Source organism: Crocodylus porosus, unplaced genomic scaffold (genome assembly GCF_001723895.1).
Source record: "Crocodylus porosus isolate Cpor-Errol unplaced genomic scaffold, CroPor_comp1, whole genome shotgun sequence".
Lineage (NCBI taxonomy): Eukaryota > Metazoa > Chordata > Crocodylia > Crocodylidae > Crocodylus > Crocodylus porosus.
Window position 1 is genome coordinate 37,177,630 of NW_017728911.1, and position 19,642 is coordinate 37,197,271.

The 19,642-nt window shown below is 41.1% G+C and overlaps 1 protein-coding gene across 3 annotated transcripts in view; it reads right to left on the reverse strand.

Moving 5' to 3' along the window:
- The window catches only part of DENND4A (DENN domain containing 4A), a 99,807-nt gene extending 80,165 nt beyond the window's left edge, over positions 1–19,642 (reverse strand). For 2 of the 3 annotated variants that reach the window (XM_019533834.1, XM_019533832.1), the window contains exons 1-2: positions 19,619–19,642; positions 7,551–7,666 (exon numbers count right to left, since the gene is read on the reverse strand). The gene's annotated coding sequence lies outside the window, so the exon portion shown is untranslated. Of the gene's footprint in view, positions 1–7,550; positions 7,759–19,618 lie in introns of those variants that run through there. The other variant, XM_019533833.1, reaches the window with a different exon arrangement.

Consider the following 19,642-nt stretch of genomic DNA (forward strand, 5'->3'; position numbering starts at 1 on the left):
CCAGGAGGGAGAAGATAAATACTGCCTGCAAAATTCCTTTGTTGGTTCGGAGTAATCTGAGTTCTTGACTCTGCTCTGACTCTATTTGCAAATACACCTTTTGTGCCATCTAATGAGTGTGTGTCTGTGATTTTTGTGGCCTCCAGAGAAACGAACCGCTTTATGCATCAAACTGACCGCACCCGGATCAATATTTATAGTGCCAGTTAGAGGCACAAGTCTTTGCCTACGGCCTATCTGACCCAAATATTTCATTAATATTATTTACGTACATTTACAACATGCAAAGAATAAGGTGCACAACAGTTTTAGAATGATCAGAAAATGAGGCATGATTATTTTTGTATACAAAGTTGGATTTCTACTTAAGGTTGATTTGTTTAATGTTAAATATATTTCTCTTTTAACAAATGGTTTAAATTTGAAATTCAGATGGCCTATGTTAAGACCTCAGTTTCTGATGTAAAATTTGCTTTCCTCTTCTAATACATAAGTAACAACCAGGGAAAAGAGGAGATTTACTAGAAGGAAGAAAATTCGAGAACCTGGTGTCAGATTTGCAAAATATTCAGATACCTAAATATGTAGGAAAATGTAGATAGTTAGGAAAAAGCACCTAAACAACTTTAGTGCAAAACTCCTACTGGTTTCATAAATACCTCCTGTTTCAAGTTACTATAGGCCACATTTTCAGTCTGTTGAATTTACTAGCTGCCTTCGTTAAATGAGTCAGTTTTTAAAAGCAAAACCTGTTTTGATAAGCTTACTAGCTCTTTGTGTGTATCCAACATGTTTAATAGCTTTACTTACCTAACATAAAGCAATTTAAATGTTGTTTTTGTGCATTTAGTTGAATTGCAATTTCCATTCAAATGCAGTCTGACACAAACATAATTAAAAAGTTATCTAGTAAATAAACACATAATTTCCCATTTTTTACCCAATAAAAATAATGCAAAATGAAGTATGTGTACAGTTTATTTGTTTAGCAAAAAATCACAGGTCTACAATTCATTGCAAATCAATGTTTGAATGGTTATACTAACCCATAAAAATGAACCTGTCTCTGGAAAATATAACTTAAAGCAAAATACAAAACAAGATTAAAATCAATTATTCTAATCAAGGTTTCCTGCTTGCTGATTTAAGTCATAGTTAATATCCGTGATTTCAATCACTTTGTTTTAAACCCATCCACCCTGCTGAAAATGTACTTCAGGAGACTGAACAAAACTGGACTTTGGCTTGAAACCAGCTGTTTGCTAGGAGGCTAAATTTCTGAGTTTGCAAGTCTTTCACCTTATTTGTACTCCTAGTTTTTACCTAGCTTTTGGACCATCAAGTAAGCCGTGGTTGTCAAATCTGCAAATAAGCCCTATTTTCTTTGGTAAACCAACAATATATTATTCAATTGAAATTGAGAAGTACAGCAATGGGAATGTTGTAAGTACCCCCTTTAATATCTAAGCATCAGTTTGTAGAGTCAGTTAATATTTCTACTCAAACACAATCAGCTTTGACTGGAGGGGCTGGGAACAACAGGGTATATGATAAGATTGACCGACTTCCTATTCATTTAAAATCAGCTTCACGATATGTTATTTTTGCACGCATCTGAGTTAAGCACAGATTTAGTTGATTATAATTTATTATTTGCCAAAAAATCTAGGGTTGTCCTAGTCAAGTTAGTAATATACTTCCACGGGAGGTAAGGCCAAGCATCTTTCCATTTGTGACTGAAAAAGCCCCCACAGCAGTGCCCCAGCCACACATGCACCTATTAGAATTTGAATCCTTTCCTCAGCTCAGCACAAGTTCAAGCAGCACCAGGACTACTACATTTTAACTGCAACTTAAAAAAAGAAAAAAGTCTTTTAGTGATTATTCATCCTCCCATCAGATCTTTTTTTTATATATACAAAGTCTTGCAGCTGCAAAGTATGTGATAAAATGAAAAAATAGGTCAAAACAATTCAGTGGCATATTAGTCAGGCAGGTTCAAACTTCTCTATGGCTGCTATGAAAGACTCATATGTACAACTGCAGCACTGATGAGATAAGATTATGTGATCGGCATACTTCAGGCCCCAAAAAGGGGAGGAAAAAACATAATACCAATTTAACATGAAGTAAAAAAATCATCCTGCAAAAGATATGTGCACTCAGATGAATCTGAACAGAAGCCATCATTATTGCACAGCCACAGAGTACCACACAGATTTCTTTAGTAGCTTTCGTACCAAAGGATCCCAAAGCCTTTCATAACTGTTCATACTGTGCCATTCTGCAAGTCGACCTCAACTGACCAGGGAGGGAGAAACAAGGTAGCGAACAGCAGCCTGCACGACTGCTCCGGGTTCGAGCACGCGGGGATGAAATCCTCAGAGAGGACGCTACAGGGTCTTACTGTAACCTCTTACTGTAGCTCTCTGGAGGCAGCTGTGAATCCCTACTCAAGTCATGTAGGCTCTGGTGTTTGAAAACAGGATTTAATTATGAAGATCGGAATTCTTTATTTAAAGAGTACTGCCTTCCCACGAGTGCCGCAAACTTCCTTAGTGCCAGTGGTTCCTTACCTTTTAAAATGAAGCTTATGGGGACAGTTGATATTCTCTAACACTAAAGATAATTGCTTTGTTTTAAAAATGAATCTATTTTGAATTCAGTTCATAACAACATATATTTTTCAGACTTTATATTTAAAAGAAAACACTATTTTTCAAATCTAGTTATTCCTAAAATAGATGCCAGAATTCAACCTGAAAAAAGGTATTAACGCCTGATTTTTGCAAGGTGCTAACAGTGCTTGCATCAAATCTTCCAAACAGAACATTATTTTCAGGCAAAAAATCTTTATCAAAGCATGCATGCACACACCCCTCTTGAAAGTTCAAATGTAAAAAGGGATGTAATCTACTTGAAAAATATTTGTCTGAAAACGTGCTTTCCCACAACACACTTTGTGCAGATCAGCCGTGTGTATGCCTGCAGTTGATCCCAATGAAAGCAGTCCCAAGTCTTTACAGTAATACACCCAAGGGGACCCAATTGCCAGATCAGGATTTCTAGCTATAAATAAAGCCTACAAATTACTAAAATTCAAAAATAGCAACAAAAAGGTATTTTCTTCTACTTGTTCTGCCTGAAGATATTTTGTGCATTTGAGAACACCCTGTGTACAGTTTCAAATACACACAGTTAATCAGTCAATTTCTCCCCTGCTGAAAAATTCTTTAAAAATTAAGTTTATTTCAGGAAAATATTTATAAAGCATCTCTGAGAAGCCAGACTTTATGGAGGTTCATGCCACCAGTCTTTTTAAGATTATTTTACAGATCATAGTCCCCAAATATTCTAAAGCTTATGAACGCACAGTTGAGGTGCCAGACAGCATCTTAACTGTGCCCGCTATCAGCCTCCCATCTCCCCTTATTTTCTTTTGTATTTTGACCCAAGTGCCTCAAGTTACACACACAAGGTCCATGCATACCATATACATATACAACACCCCTGTCACTAGCATAGACCCAGCTAGCTTCCAGCCCTTCCCCTGTTAAAATATAAAGACAGGTGATGCAGGAAACACTTAACATGGCCCTGGAGTTTGCAAAGACAGTGGCAGGAACTGGCTGCGCTTCCCTCTCCCATACCGAGAGGTGGAGGATCCACATGTAAAAGGTCCCCTCTGTAAGCAGCTCTGGGGTAGTGGGGGCAGCATGTTCCAAACCCCACACAGATTTTAGAAGACATCACTAATCTATTGCACCCTTTTCCATTTTCAACCCAAGTAAATGTGGAAAGAGCACCACTATTTCTGCCTAAATCTACTCTCTTCCGTTTCTCCTGTCACTCCCCTATGCATTTCCCTGCACTATGGGTTCCAGAACGTACTCATAGCCTTTCCCGTCATCCTGTGGGAAAGCAGCTCTACATGTTAATGGCATCTGAACTATTTCACTGTGCCAAATAGCATACATTTCCCCTTAAACAATTACAAGATTTTAGAGCTAAGGAAATAATACTGAGCCGCCAACTATGTAAAAAACCCTTGTTCCCATGTATTCTACCATCTCCAATGAATCACTGGAGTTGGGGATTAATGGTCTATAACAGTGGTTTTCAACCTGTGGTGCATAGACTCCAGGGGTCTGCACACTATGTTTAAGGGGTCTGTGAAAGAGAACTATGATCAAAAGTATGTGACTACCCACACAGACAATTCAAAGGGGTCTGCACCTCCATTTGAAATTTCTAAAGTGGTTGGCACCTTCATTCAAAATGTTTTTAGGGGTCTGCAAATGAAAAAAGGTTGAAAAACCACTGATCTAGAACAACAAACAAAAGCTAGGATGATTCCCAAGCTGTCATGTCAGATGATAATAGTTTCCAATTCCAGTTGCTTAAGACAGAAACCACTAGTATGTCAGAAGTGATGCTATTTTAAAAAGATGGTTATCAGAACGATGCAATTCTAAAAGGTAGAATATTTTGCCACCTGCCAAAGTTATAAATGACCAGGCCATGACACTCGAAAGCTGGGATTCCCTTCTTCCACATCAGAATAATAATCTTGTTTCAGCTTTGCTAGCTCTCAAGATATTAAATAGCAGATGTGGCATTAGTACACCAGTCTAACAGTGCTTTTCTGGCCACAGTCCAAGAACTACCCTAGCTTGAAATCTGACACTTGCTGTAATCATCAGCCTTGTGAACCACCCTAGCCAACGTGATACACACAAAGCCGTTTCCTTGGTGGGACCAAGTCTGCTTTACTTTATTTCATATATCAAAAAAAATCTAATTACTCCACTGTCTTAGAAACAAAGTAATGTCTATGCTTTATGTTTCAGCAGCAGCCTCACAGTCTCGTTCAAAGATGAGTATTTAGAAGGTGCAGGAATCAAAGATTTGTTGCAGGATGTCATGTTCACATAACAACTGAAGACTAGATTGATTTAAGACAGAAAGACTCTTCTCAGAGTTTTTGCTTCTGCTGAGTTTGTTACTTAACCATGTTTATAAATTCAGCAACATTTCATGCAATGAAACACTGGGGACTGAGTTTTCCTTGATATGCGTACGGCAATCACCTCTAACATTTGCATTAATATACTTGCCAATTAATGCCCCCCTTTAAAGATATTTTGATTCTTTAGCATATGCATTAATATATTCACAGAACAATATTTTTATCTTTTTATTAGCTTTTGAACCTTCTCAACCACACAACGGGCCTCACTCAGTCAAATGGGCATTTACATCAACTACATTTTATCTTTGTTGCTTTCTTGGGTTTATATTCTGCAAATCTGTATTGTGCCATACCTTTTTATAGCAACAATTACTTCAAATTTGGGGGTTAGTTGTTTTAAGAATATATATATTTTAAAAAATAAAACTGTCTTCACAATTACTGATCTTTTAAATTTGTATGGAATTAGCATTTGTTTCTGCTATTCTATGTCTGCCTACCAATATTCCATTACTAATATTCAAATAAAAATAAAATGCAAAAACAATATTGTAAGTGAATACCAATATTAGTGATCACACTATTATACAAACAAAAGCTACTTGTGTCAAGTAAAATACTGAATATAAAGTTAAATTTGAGACTAAACAGACTTATGACACTGACCTATAACTTTTTTTATTTGATACATTAAAGGCCTTGCTATTTTGCCTTTAATTAAAATGGACCAACATAGAAGAAGACATCATCCATTTACACAGGCTTTATCCATATCCTTTTTTAAAGAGAGGAAAGAAGCCATGCTGATATTCCTGTCACAGCTCACTAAAACACTAATTTGCTTATCATACTGGAAGCCAAGGAGTAAATACAAAGTGCACTGTATATACAATTTTAATTTTCATTATCATCTTGCTTTCTTACACACATTTAGGAAATCTTACTTAATTATACTCATTGCATAACCAGTACCACCACCAGTGTAATTCATATTTATGGGCAGTTACACAAAAGGAAGATTCTCAGAAACATTAAAAGATTAAGACTTGTAAAGCATACAGGACTAATTTTAGTACTGAAAACAGAACCAACCTATTGTCCATCATGTGAAACATTCAGATGTTATAAATAGAGGCTTGTGGGGCTTAAGATGACTGCACAGTAGACATACATTTTCAACCGTACAGCCAAGATTAAGTACCACCCTGGGAACGTCATCAAGAACAAGTCTTTTCAGAAACTACCAGTGAAGAACAGCAAATAACTAAATAGTGCTGTGGCACATATCACACGGTAAAGCTGCCCCTTTTATGATAAATGAAGTATCACGGGACCACACTCCTGCATCACACAGATATTAGTTATTACACTTCCAGTAAAGCAACTCAAGTTTGGTTTTTATTTTCTGATAAGAACTATTTTCAACTGTCATCCAGAAACTGAAAGAAAAGAAAAACAAACAAAATAAACCCCTGAGGATCCAGAGACGCCTCTGGAACTCAAACCAGTTTATGTGTCTTTTCAGGTAAGAAACAAAGATTTTTTTACCAACTAAAATGTTTAAATATTTAAACTCCCCTGATCTTGCAAGGCAGTCCTTTGATCTTTCTATCTCCCCATTCCTGTCTGCATTTTCCTTTAAGGATACTCAGTATTTAGTTAGGATCTCTATTGTCCTTGTCAAAGCCTAAGCAGTATCTGATTGGGTTAAATATGAGGTTTTTCTTCATTATCCTATTCTGATTGGGATAATCTTCCAAGGAACAGGGAATGAATGTTTTTCATGGCAAGTTTGGAAAATGTGGGAGAGGACAACTGCATAAGTTTCTGCAAAGTGCTGGAGAGATGTTGTAGCTGTGATGGTCAAGGATATACGTGAAGGGCAAGGATGTCTGTGAAAGAAATCCTTCACTGGACCAACTGCATGGTTGGGATAGAGTTAGACAAGTTTTTCAAATGAAGGGTATAAGTGTTAAAAACACCATTTTCAGAAATATCCATTAGTATATAATTCTTCTAAATTTTCCCTTCAAATGGGCAACAAGATATGAAGGAACACGGACATAAACACTGATACCCATTTTTTGAAATGTGGCAACAAGACTCTAGCAGCCCGTAAGCATTTCAAAGAAAGCCTTCCAAATGGGAAGAAGGCAGCACTGCCAAACTGGGAAGACCCTACTTGCATACGCCTGCTGCTCAGGTTTGCCAAGCAGAAGTGATGTGAAACAGAACTGGTCAGGTTCACTACGACTATTCACAACCATTTTTCAGAAGGTGACACAGTCATGAATCATGTCTGCAATATCCACTGCTTGCCAAAGTTACTGTTGACAGGAGTTATTCAGAAAGTAAAACCCTCCCCTCTTTCCTCGACTTGTAAAACTGCCTGGATAAAGCAGTATTAGCCCTGCCTTCCCTTTACCAGGAAGAACAAAAATAGAGACTTGGAGCAACAGCAAAAACAACAAGATATGCAGGGTAGACCTCCCAACTAATTAGCAGATCATAACAGCACTTTGGTCAAAATACCACTAACTTCCCCATTCTTCACTGCAGCTTAGTGCAACCCTCTTACCTTTTCGTCAGGGCATTTCTCCTGTATTTTGCTTCTAGAGACAGTCCTTCTGTATCTAGCTCTGGCTAGCAGGGTTAAACATCCAGCTAACAGATGTCTGGTAAATGTTTCATCACCTGCAAAACAGTAAAAGTTGAACTAGATTCGGTGATCAAATGTTGTACTTATGCTATTGAGCAAATACTAAGTCACAGTAAATTGACACTTGTGACTTCTGCTCTAAACTTGATTTAACATGTATTGGGTCTGTGTCACACAGACTGTAACATTAAAAAAAAAAAATCTGATTTTTACATTGCTTTAAAATTGAAATGTGTGTTCTCATGGGGTGTTATCATTTTTGTTACCTTAAGTCTAGCATTGTTTCATGCATTGGCAAAACTTACAGAATAATGATAGTTGATACTCTAAACAGAAGGGAGCTAGTTTCATTTTGATTCTTTCACCGTCTTCTGACAATCTCCCTCTTTCCACTCTCATTCAGGAACTCCCTAACTTTCTCTTTACTATACATGTTAAAACTGAAAGTATGCTTGGGTCTAATATCCTTTCAAGACCTGGAGGAGAATGTCCTTCATCTTTTCAAGATGCTGGTATTCCAGCAGACGGCTCACACTCCCGCCACCCTCTTTGCAATACTCACTCTCAGCCTCTCCTAGACCTATCCTTATTTCAGTACACCCCCAACTATCATTAGATTTTTCCTCCCCACTTGCCACCACAACAAACAAACAATTTTTTGTTGCATGATGTACTTTGTCACCGGGCCTTACCTAGGTCATTTATCTCACTATTCTCTGGGTGACCCCTCTGCTTTTGATTTTTGAAAAGGATTGACTTGATTAGATATACTCATTGGATAATAATTTTACTCTTTTTCAGTGAAATATACTTGAAAGGCCACCTCAAACAAGCAAACTTCTTACGCATAAATGCATTCCCCCAACAGTAGTTCTTCAGCATTCGTATTCTGAAGAGTACTTCACTAGACGGATACAGGCTCCAACTCTGTTCTCCCAAGCTTAATTCTCAAAATGCTCTACACAATCACAAACATGTATGGATCTGAGCTTGAGAACCACTACTTTAAAATATTCCCAGGCTTTTGGGGACATTTCTAGTGAATACTCAACATCATTTAGACATCCCCGCCCCTTTTTGTTATTCCGAGAAATGTGTGCAGGCTGGACACTTGCAGAGTTTAACGGGCTTCACTGTATTTCAAAGTAAAATACTTGAACGAATTTGTGACATGCATATTACTTATGTTTGACCTACTCCATTTCTATTTTACTTTCTAGTAATTTTCCATATTGACCATTATCTGATCTCAGACCAATTTTTCTCATAAATGATTTCTAAAGAAAAAAGTTAAGTGCTTTAGGGAAAAAAAGAGAGCCCTCACACTACGCAACTACTTTACGTAAAAAAACAAAACAAAACAAACTCCCTCCAATGGCAAGTCATTTCCAGTTGAACACATCTCAAAGATGTGCATAACGATTTGCTTCCTGGGGAGGACCTTTTCCAGATAAGCAGTTATATATACAATGATTGCCAGTGCCCAAGTAAACACATTCTGGTTTTAGTCCGCTCTCCAAATATTCATTGCAGAAATTACTTCCAATTTCTTTGCACTCTCTTGCGAGTCAAAAAGGCAATTCCCTTACTCTTCCATGTCTATACTAGATGAAACAAGCAGCAGTTTTGCTCAAAAATTAATAAAAATAAAACTACATGAAAGAAAAGCACAGGTTACAGCTACTTGAGATTTCCCCCTCAAATGTCTCATCTTTCCTTTCAGTGGCACAGCACCACCGTTGCCAATAATAAAAGATGAAGCAGAGTCAACCGGTCATCAAACTTTCAGTCACTGTATTGTATATAAGCTTTCAGCGGTGATCTAGATAACACTAGTTACAAAACAGCAGTGGCAGGTGCTTCTGGGTACTAAGACATTTACTACTGCTAGTGCTGTTGAAGGTGCACTGGTAGAAGGCTTGGGGAAATAAAGTTTGGTGCAGACAAAGTTGTAGAAAGAACCTCTGAAAAAGCCTCATCTCTCAGTTGCAAGGGGACAGGCTGTAGCCGTGTTGGTCTAAGGACATAGGCAGACAAGGCTCTTTGGGTAAATGTGATCTCTTTTCTTAGACCAACTCAAATCTGAGTTGTTACATCAAGGGGCCTGGTTTGGAAGACCTTTGAAGTGAAGAGTTCTGCCACCGTGCCTGAAGTTCTCCGATGCGTACAAAGAATGACGAATACATAAAGCTTCTACATCCTCATTTCCCCTTTGGAGTGCAAGGCTCCTGGGCACTGACCCCAACTCCCAAAGAACTTGTGCTAGTTGCCCTCCACTTAAAAAATAACGTTCATATCGTCAACATCATCTCTTACTTCATGGGCTCTATGGTGCAGAGGTAGGAGATGATGCCATGGGAAATCCCTCCCTCCTCATGTTCATGCTCTCTCACCCTGCAGAGCACTAACCCCATAGGAGATATATAACTACCCCACAAGAGCGAGAAAGATAAAACACAGCATGAGGATACATTTCTCTGTACCAAAATGCACCGGATTATTTGCAACATCTCTTCTTATAGGACAACTTGTACAATTAAAATGACACTTAAACACTAGGATATTTAAAAGCTACATGAATGTGGCATCATTACAAAAATGCCTGTTCATTTGTGCAGTTTCCCCAATTACATGCAACAGAATAAACCTGTGAGCAACAGAATACACATACTTAGCCCAGACTGTCAGACCTCTTTATGTCTCAGACTTATTAAAAATTGGGAGGGACGTGAAATAAGTGTCCAGTGACACAAGCTGAGATGCTAATGAAGCAAAAGCTCTATCATCCTCAGACCTTAGACACCACGTTGGAGGTCTTAAGAAATGGCTGTTATCAGAGGACAAATGACTGTCAAGCCCTAATACGCAAGATAAGTCAAAATCCACACGCTTGCAATGAGTAGCTCTGAAAACCACTAGGAACAGCCTAGACTTAACAATCTGACACTTCAAGCAGCATAAAGCACAACCACAAAGCTGCTGAAACTGGGCCGTAGTCATGCTCCTCAGTCCTAGACTTTTGCAAACAGAACACGGGGCAGAGCTGTACCTTACAGACTAACTGAATCAGACATGCATGAGCCTTCATAAGCAACAGATCACTTTGTCAAATGCTATTTGCAAACTGCAGAACATGACCTGCTGAAGCCTAGGCATGAAGGTATCATATACAACCTGTTAGCTGATTCACCTGATAAGGTGAATACAACTAATTTACAAAGGGAAGCACTTGGACAGAGGATGCATTTTCCCCTCTATGCACCAGCTGGTTGTCCAAGCATGTCTAATGGACAAGCACAAATTACCTTGTCACTACCTGCACCAGCCTTTTTCTTCAAATGTCCCACTATTGCAGCTACCCAGCAACAGGGAGAAGCACCAATACAGATGGGGTTCAGATAGTTACGGGCATTTCTTCATGGTCATTATTGCGTTTGCTCTGAACCAGGTTATAGGGTAAGGAGGTCAGACTACAGGCCACGAGTCTTCACTAAGATCCTCTCAGCTTGACGCTGCATCGGTAGCAGTTCAACCCTGAGAAGTTTTAAGAATTATTCTGGTGTACTAAAAAACATTTTTTTGCTGACTAAAGAGCCGGTGATTTTTTGCAAGTCTGTGTGTGACCATAAATTCCAACTGAAGATCAATATGCTTCACTTCAAAAGCAATGGTGGGGAACAGGGCACAGCAGGCAGATGGGTGCTGAAGGGTACACCCATCTGAAGTAGGGGGGTGCCAGACGAAGACTGTCTGTGCAGGGAAGATGCAGCAGCCGGGTTTGAGAGAAGATGAAAGGAACAGCTAAGGACTGGAAAAATGGAAACTGCAGGATAGCTGGGAACAGCTGGGTTTGCAGGGATGTCCAGGAAGAGGCTTCTACCTCCTGTAGCTATTGCTGCTTCCACCTGACTGCTCCTCGTGGGTGATCTAGCAGGACGTAGCACTGAGGTGGCATGACTGCCTGTTCAGCATGTACCAGAGCATCACTGACACCTCCGTCACCACTTCACGACATTTAGTCTAGACTGTGGGAATGCAAGAAGGTGACTTGCATGCTTGATGTTGTGCAAGATGTGGGACTGCTAAAAGAATTAGGCTGGTTTAAAAATTCCCTTTCTGAAACACACATTAAAAGCAAGAACTACTAAAGAGCCCCTTTTAGGGAAAACAAGCAAGTATTTGTAAGCGGGCACATGTCAAACAATTTATTGAAGAAGTACGCCTTAGAGGCAAGGCTGGCTCCTGCAAAATACTGGAGCTGCCTATACACATGCTCATTGGCTTGCTGATTAGAGCACTGCAGTCCCTGCAGTGTCACATGCATTAAGCCCCCATGTGTTTTAAAATGTCCGCACGGTGTCCAATGAAGTTTGGATGTGTCCCACAGACATTTTTAAATGAGCAGAGGTTTAAAATGCCTCACTGTTACATACACTAAATAGAGCGGCTGCCCAAGAACAGCTCTAATTAAAACACCCACCTCCGAGCACAAGTATCTAGGCAGCCCAGATTACTCCAATCCAGCCCCATCTAATCTAATCCAAATTCTCAGGTAGAAATGGTCTATATTTTTCAAACAAAGATTTCTGATTTAACAATGGCTTTTTAAAGAGATACTCCCCCAAATACTTTTCCCTTACAATCTGTTTCTCCTAGCAAAAGTAATTAAAGGGGGAAAAAGGCAAATCACAAGGTCTAGAGCTGCCAACAAACAATCAAATCAATCTCTTCCTTTTGCAAGCTTGTAGAAGACAGGTTTACAAAGTGCTACCATATCCCCACCTGCTCTACTTGGACATGCACATGAGGGCTTAGTGGCTCTGCTAAATCGAGTTCAAAGCAGGATTTATTTTTCTTTACTTTAACCTGTATTTTTAAATGTCCCTTATCTGGGACACGGAACATTTACCAGAACCCTGCTTGCCAGCAGCAGAGGTAAACACAGATGACAGAAAAAACACGACCAAGGTTCAAAGGTGGGGGGAAAAGTTCAGCCTTCATACACCTGAACGTGGACACAGAGGCACTGTTGACAGGTTAACTAAGGTGATGGCCACGCTGCACAACTTCTGAAGCCAAACAGCAGCAAATCACCCTGCTGAGATGGGAAAGGGTAACTTCACCTGGGCAGAGCACAACATTAATACAGTCAGGCTGTCTTGGCCCCGAGCTGTCCTTGGCACGTCAACAACACTGCATTATGCCATGTGGCCATACCCTAGTCCTTCTTTCCCATTTCCCATCATTTTTGCCCTATATTGTGATCTCTTAAGTGCATCCTTTAAAAATGAGAAATGTAGGAAACTGGCAAACATCACAGCATGCAGAAAATATCACAAGAAAAGTGTTCATATAGGGGCTTGCTCCTGGAGTTGTGGATAATGAAATTCTTGACCAACCTTGGAGTTTGGCATGCAAGCTGACTACAGGACTGCATTACAATTCAGCAAAACACTTTATTTCTACATATGGGTTTAGTTAACACAGTGGTAGTGGGGATCTGATTACTTTTACACTTACAGGATCTGAAAAGGATTGCTTTTTTGACTGTAAGTTTATGCAATTATATAGCCTACTTATGTAAATTACTGAAACTAGGCCAGACTCAGAGCTCAGGTGCACAATTACAAATTCAGAATAATGTCAAATCCTACTGAAGCCCATGGACTATTCTGAAATTGTAGGTGTAACAGAGATCAGAATCTGACCCACAGTCTTCTTCTACTTGCATCAGCAAGGGGGCTTTCCTTGGGACTTTTTAAGTATTTGCATACAAGTTCTTATCTTTCATGTGCTATAGTAATTCCCTGTCTACTTTATTAGGAGGCAAGAGTTGTAAGAAATGCTCGTATTTGGGTTGTGCGACCACTGGTGCACTTCCCCTCAAAGGGTACAAAATGTTCTTTCCAACCCAAAGCGAACAAGTAAGTGGCGCACAACAGAAAAGGAACAAAACAGAAAGCTTCAGACTGAGATGAGTCTGCTTGTCCCGACACCTAACTCTGCCTTTCTTCTTCACTACCAGGTCCGTTCCATTCTTGCCTGCTCCTAAGCTTCACACTGTTGTAGCCACACACAGACTCTCTGCCCAGCACCTGAAAGGCCTTCTCGCAAGAGCAGCCTTCTTTACATGTGAAGTGAGGTACAGCACACCCCCTTCCCTTCCCTTCCTCATCTCCCCTCAATTACTTTTGCCACCCCAGTATGCTTGAGCTGCCCAGAGTATAGCCTCTCGCCCTTTCCATGTGACAGACTGCTCTGGGCACAGCTGTCACTCGCAGATAATACCTCTTGGCATAGCTAACTATACTAAGAGCTTTTTGCCAGCTGGCTATGTTGACCAGGGTATAGTCAGAGTAGCAAAAGGGCTGATCTGCTAGCACAGCTTGCGTCTCAGGAGGTAGCAGGGCTGCTACCAGCTATACCAGCACAGAGAAGTTTTACTTGTATAAGCAGGAATCAACCCTACAAGCACACCTGAATCAGCAGGTGTGTTCATAATTATTCAGCCAATAGAAAGACATGAAGTGGTCTGGCAAGAGACACTTTAAGAGAGAAACAATAAAAACTGTTTAATCCCCAACATGAAAAAGCAGATAATGTAATGATCTGGGCAAGATGTAACGAGTAGCAGAGCTGTTCCTCACTTTCACAAAGGCAGCCAGGTTAGGATCTAGACAGAAAGTGTTTCTTTTTTCCAAACACATCAGGACAGTTCACTTTTCCGATTGGCTTGGAAAAGTATATTACCATCTAAATAGGAACAAAGGACCCCTCCCACCCCCATTCAAGTCAGTAAACGTGAGGCAACAGAACTAGGGCATAAATTAATCAAGTAGTCCCTTCCTCTTTAGCAGGCAGGTTCAAAGTACTCGCTTCAACATCTGACAGAGCATAGGGCAAGCACCTTGTGAGAGATGCACGTAGAGGGAACAGAAAGGGGAACATATTTTTTTTTAAATTCTCATAACCTTTCTTGGGTGGATCAAGAGAGCAACACCACCACATTTTTGTTCTCTTCATAGGAAAGCTGATCTTTTTCTTTGGCACAGCCTGAACTCTGTATCTCTGTATGCCCCAGACGTGCCAGGGGCAGCTGGGGTCTAAGACGCAGCCCGACTGTATTGATGTGGTGCTCTGCCCACGTGAACTTACCCTTTCCCATCTCAGCAGGGTGAATTAGCCTGGATAGAGCACCACACTGTTGTGGCTGCACAGTTTCTGGGACCATTGTGCAGCGCATCCTTAGTTCACTCATCAACAGTGCCTTTGCGTCCATATTTCAGGTGTATGAAGGCTGAACTTTTTAAAGGACATCTGAAGAACAAAGGCTAGGCAATTTTCTGCACCACTGGAACATTCACCCTCTGATCTTATAGGAAAAAAAGGTTATATTCTTCTTACCCATACCATTATTGCCCACAGAAAATTGCAGTGTCACAGACAGAAGAAGCCTGTTTCAAACTGTTATGTAGATTCTTACCTCTCCACTTAATTCCCATTCATTTTAAAGGATGTATATGTAAGTGGGCTCAAATGGACATTCCACTTTTATATAGATCAAATAACCACATACATTTGCTTAACTGCCTGATACAATACTGGTTCCATTATTCGTGCATTGCTAAAAATGTAACAAACCAATATGCAGACAACTGAAGTTAAGTGCACAAACCAGATAAGTACCTGGGGACCCCCTGGCTGCACTGTCTCCTTTACAATTAAACTATGCTACCTTACACTGTACACCTGATTAAACTGAGTAGGAGCCATTCATTTCAAGGCTCCTAAAGCAGCTTGGTACTATGTCCAGTCTATATCAAGGCTGGAACCACAAGGACCTCTGAGAAACAAGGCAAAGGTCCTTGGGCCAAGGCAGGGTTAGAAAAAGCCCACCCTGTTGCTGCTGTGAACAAGCCTGGTTTATACACATGCAGGTAAGAGCACAACCTTTCTTCAGCACTGGAGTACTTAAATGGAGTACCCTGTACACTATGTTAGAGGCCTTCTTACAAAGAGAGACAACTTGTTGAATTTCCTTATCTTGAAGAAAAACATGCCATCAGCAAGTAAGATAAATATTTCCTTTGGCACTCTAAGTTTATATTAAAAGCCAGAAAAGTCCTCTAAAAAGCTACACACTGTTACAAACTTGGACAGTGTCCTTCAAGATGACATGAAAAAAAAACAACTCGTTGCAATGTCACTTCGGTATTGCACTCATGAGGCTATTCAGTCAACCTAGCGGCATGTCTGAACACAATGTGAGGGGCAAATGTGCAACAGAAGAAGGAACTGGAGAATGCTCCCAAGGGCTGTATGCTATAGAGGAAATGCCTGTTTTGCCCAAGTGTTGTTTACCCTGACAGCTTCAAGGACTATTCAATTTATTCCCTACTGTTCAGAGGGTATGGTGCACTTAGTCATCCTGCAACGGTATGGAGCCGAGTTCTAGAAGGAAAAATACGATCAAAATAAAGGAGAGAGCAACACTAAAGGTCTTACCAGATTCAATAGTAACCACACTCATTCATAGCTATTACAAATAAAGTCTGTATTTCCTTCATTAGCAAAAGTTCAGAGCGCTCCTGAGAATGGGCAGGTACTGTATATTTAAACTTGAGTGCAGAAGTACTCAACACCTTTAGTGGCTACTGATCACCTGGAGTCAGATTTGCAGGGAGTTCAGCTCATGTTTAGGTACTTAATTCAAGCAACTTTCAATGGAGAGCTCAGTATCCAGCTGTAGGTGTTCGGCTCTTCCAAGGGACAAGAACATCGCAGGGTAGCTCAGAAGGGACTCTAATCCATCAGACTAGATCTCATTCGGCCTACTGCACCAACTGGAGTAGCAATACATTTTCACCGCACCTCAGTAAAGCAAGTATTGCGCCATGTTACACAGGGGTGCGGGGAACTACACACTGTTGTCTAAGGCCACCTAGAGACAATGGAGGAGATGGGGAGGGACCATGTTTCAGCCCTAGGCTTTAAACCACCATCAATCTCTGCAGGCATAGCCTCATTTGTCTTCAAAAATGTTAGTTCTCTCTACACTGGTAGGCAAAACATGCTGAGACTTTACATTACTGTCAGCTGACAAATTGAAATTTGCCATTTTAAGATATGAAAACACCCAACATATTTTCGGTTGGAAATACTAAAATTTGCATATTACTTGAAAACCATCGTTGACTGAAAAAATACTTGTTTCCCTTTAATAAACCAGGATAACAAAACCTGTCATTTTTAAAGACCAATGTCATTTACAAGAAGCAAGTTGGGCAATTCTTCTGAATTCTTTTCAGGGAAGTTTGCTAGCTCTTATGCCCTCCCAACGCATATCAAAACAAACGTTTCAAAACCACATTCTGCATGGCAGCAGAAGTTGTACTGTTTAAATTCCCTACCTGCTATGTCAAACAGGAAGATTTAGAAACCGCTATTTCACTACCAGGAGCAAAAGCATTAGGTTTGAACAAAGATTACATCATTATCTTTTTCATTAGGCTGGATGTAGATTATGCAATCTGTTCTAGGCTCCACGTTTTCATAATCACATTGCCAACATGCCTCCAAAGTATGTTCACAGAGAAGATGAAAGGACAGCCAACGAAGAAGAAGGTTTCTTATGAATTTCAGTTTGCAAAACTCCGTTCAGCAGCGTAGCTAAACTAAGCAACAGTTGAAGGATCCCACTTCCTACAGTACACTGACTTGGCTCCCCGCGGTTATAGCTGTTCCTGCAGCTACTCTTTTTATGAAGTCCTTCAGCTTGTTCTGACTCTTAAATGTACTGATTCCAGCGAGAAAAAACTACATGCCAAATAAATGGAAGAAGAAATCAAATACTTTGTTAATAACATTACATCTTCTCATTTCCAGTTTACAAATATTATCTGAGAATCCACCGATTGGGGTAAGTCTGAATATTGCCTCCTCTTGTTACAGAGAATGCACATGGATGAATAGTCAGGTAGATAAGTCATCCTATCCTACAATACAAACTCACCTTGAGGTAAACAGATTGCTAATTAACTCCTCTCACATTAAACAAACAAATAAATGGCCCATTTATAAATGCTGATGCCTCATAATTCCCAGTGAGAAACTGATGTTGGATACCAGCATTAGAACTATTGCTCAAGTAAACTCATTACATCCACATGAGTTACAGCAAGTGTGCTGGGGCCCATACCATCTCCCCCCCGCCTTCTCTTCCAGGCAGAAAGTCCCAGGAGCACAAACACAAGCCTCACCTACACTAGGAAGCTCTTACAGAAAAAAAGTATTTCCCCAATACTCCTAAGAAATCAGCTGGAGCGGGGAGGAGAGAAGGGGGACCCTAGAACTCAGAAGAGTGTCAGCTTCTGATACTTTTGCCACTTCTATATACAAACAGGCCGATTAACATAAAGCTTTACGTTTATATTGCCTCACCCAGTAATTTCAGGAGGTGCTACAGAAATGCTACACAACCACAGACTGAGGAGCAAGTAGCCTCCAAAAAAGCATTTAACTGTCAAAAGAGCAAAGTCTCAAGCACGTGAATCTTATTTGTACAGAAGTGGGATTCCTGAACGGCCCATACAGAACCCCAGGCAAAGAAGTCCTGTGCAAGGTGCCAGCCAGAGACTTATTTTCTGCACCAATTTCCAATAATTGGATATTTAGGAGGGAATGATCCTGACTTGATTAGCTGTAGGTGAAGCCTGCCCCAACAGGAGTAGAAGCTGCTCTACATCTTACAGGAGGTCCCTTACCTCCACAGCCTCTTACATTTCAGACGGCTTTAAAAACACCGATTATTACACCTGTACCACACAAGTCTCTGCGTATGAAGTGTATGAATTCAAGGGATAGCTTGAGTGCATCCCTGACCATTGTTAAAGAGATATAATAACAGAAACTCTTAAGGACGGGGTGCAAATTAACCTTTATACCCTTTCTATCTCTTCGCAGCCTCCATGCAATGTTTTGTTTGTTTGTTTTACAAGCTTGACACCAAAGCTTTCATGCCCCATTTCCTATAAAAAGGAAGTGGATGCCAAGAATCGCAAGCATCCCGATGGTACCCGCACGTATTCAGAAGGACAGAGCCGGTGAAAAAGCCATTCAAAGTTAACAGCGGCAGACAAGGTTTTTTGGGTGAATCCGATCTCTTTTATTAAACCCACTTAAATAGTTTAAAAAAAAAAATTCCAGCTATTTAAGTGGGTCTAATAAAAGAGATCGGATTCACCCAAAAAACCTTGTCTGCCTTATCTCCTTAGACCAACCCAGCTACAACCCCCCCCCTTTCAAAATTTCCATTCGCTTGACAGCCAGGTGACCCCCCAGGCTCTCCATTATTGAGCCATTTAGAAAGTTGAGATCCTGACCAGGCTGGGCTTGCACACGCGACACTCAAATCAGGATTCACCCCCTTTCCGTTTCTGCTTCCTCCGTGGGAACGACTTCCCTAAAACGCCCGTGTGGACTTGCCAAAACAATAAAATGAAATAAATACTTCTAGGCTGAATCACTCAGAGAAGGAAAGCCCATGTCCCCGCAGCCTTCTCTGACGACAGAAGCAGAAGGGAACAAACCCACCCCCAGCACGAACCCGGGGCTGGAGTTAGTTTAATTTCCAACAACGTCACCGGCACGCGGCGGGTCCCCGGCGCCCGCTCTCCCGTGGCGCCCCGCAGCCAGCACGGGGAGGGCGACAGCTGTTTTGCGGAGGGCTGAGGGGAGGCAGCGGCATCATCTCTGCCGCCCGTCCCCACGGCCTCTTCCTCCGGATCCCGGGGGCTGACCTGGGTTTCCCTGCTGTCCCCCGGGGGGAGGCCCTGCCCTGCCCTGCTCCCACCTCAGGCAGGGCGGAGACCGCCAAGCGCCTGAGCGCCGACCGTCCGCCCGCACGTGCGTCGGGGGCCGCTTCCCGGGGGGGTTGCGCCTGGGGGGGAGATGCCCCCCGGTTTGGGCCCCGCGGCCTCCCCGCTTACCCGCTCCCGGCGCTGACAGCTCCC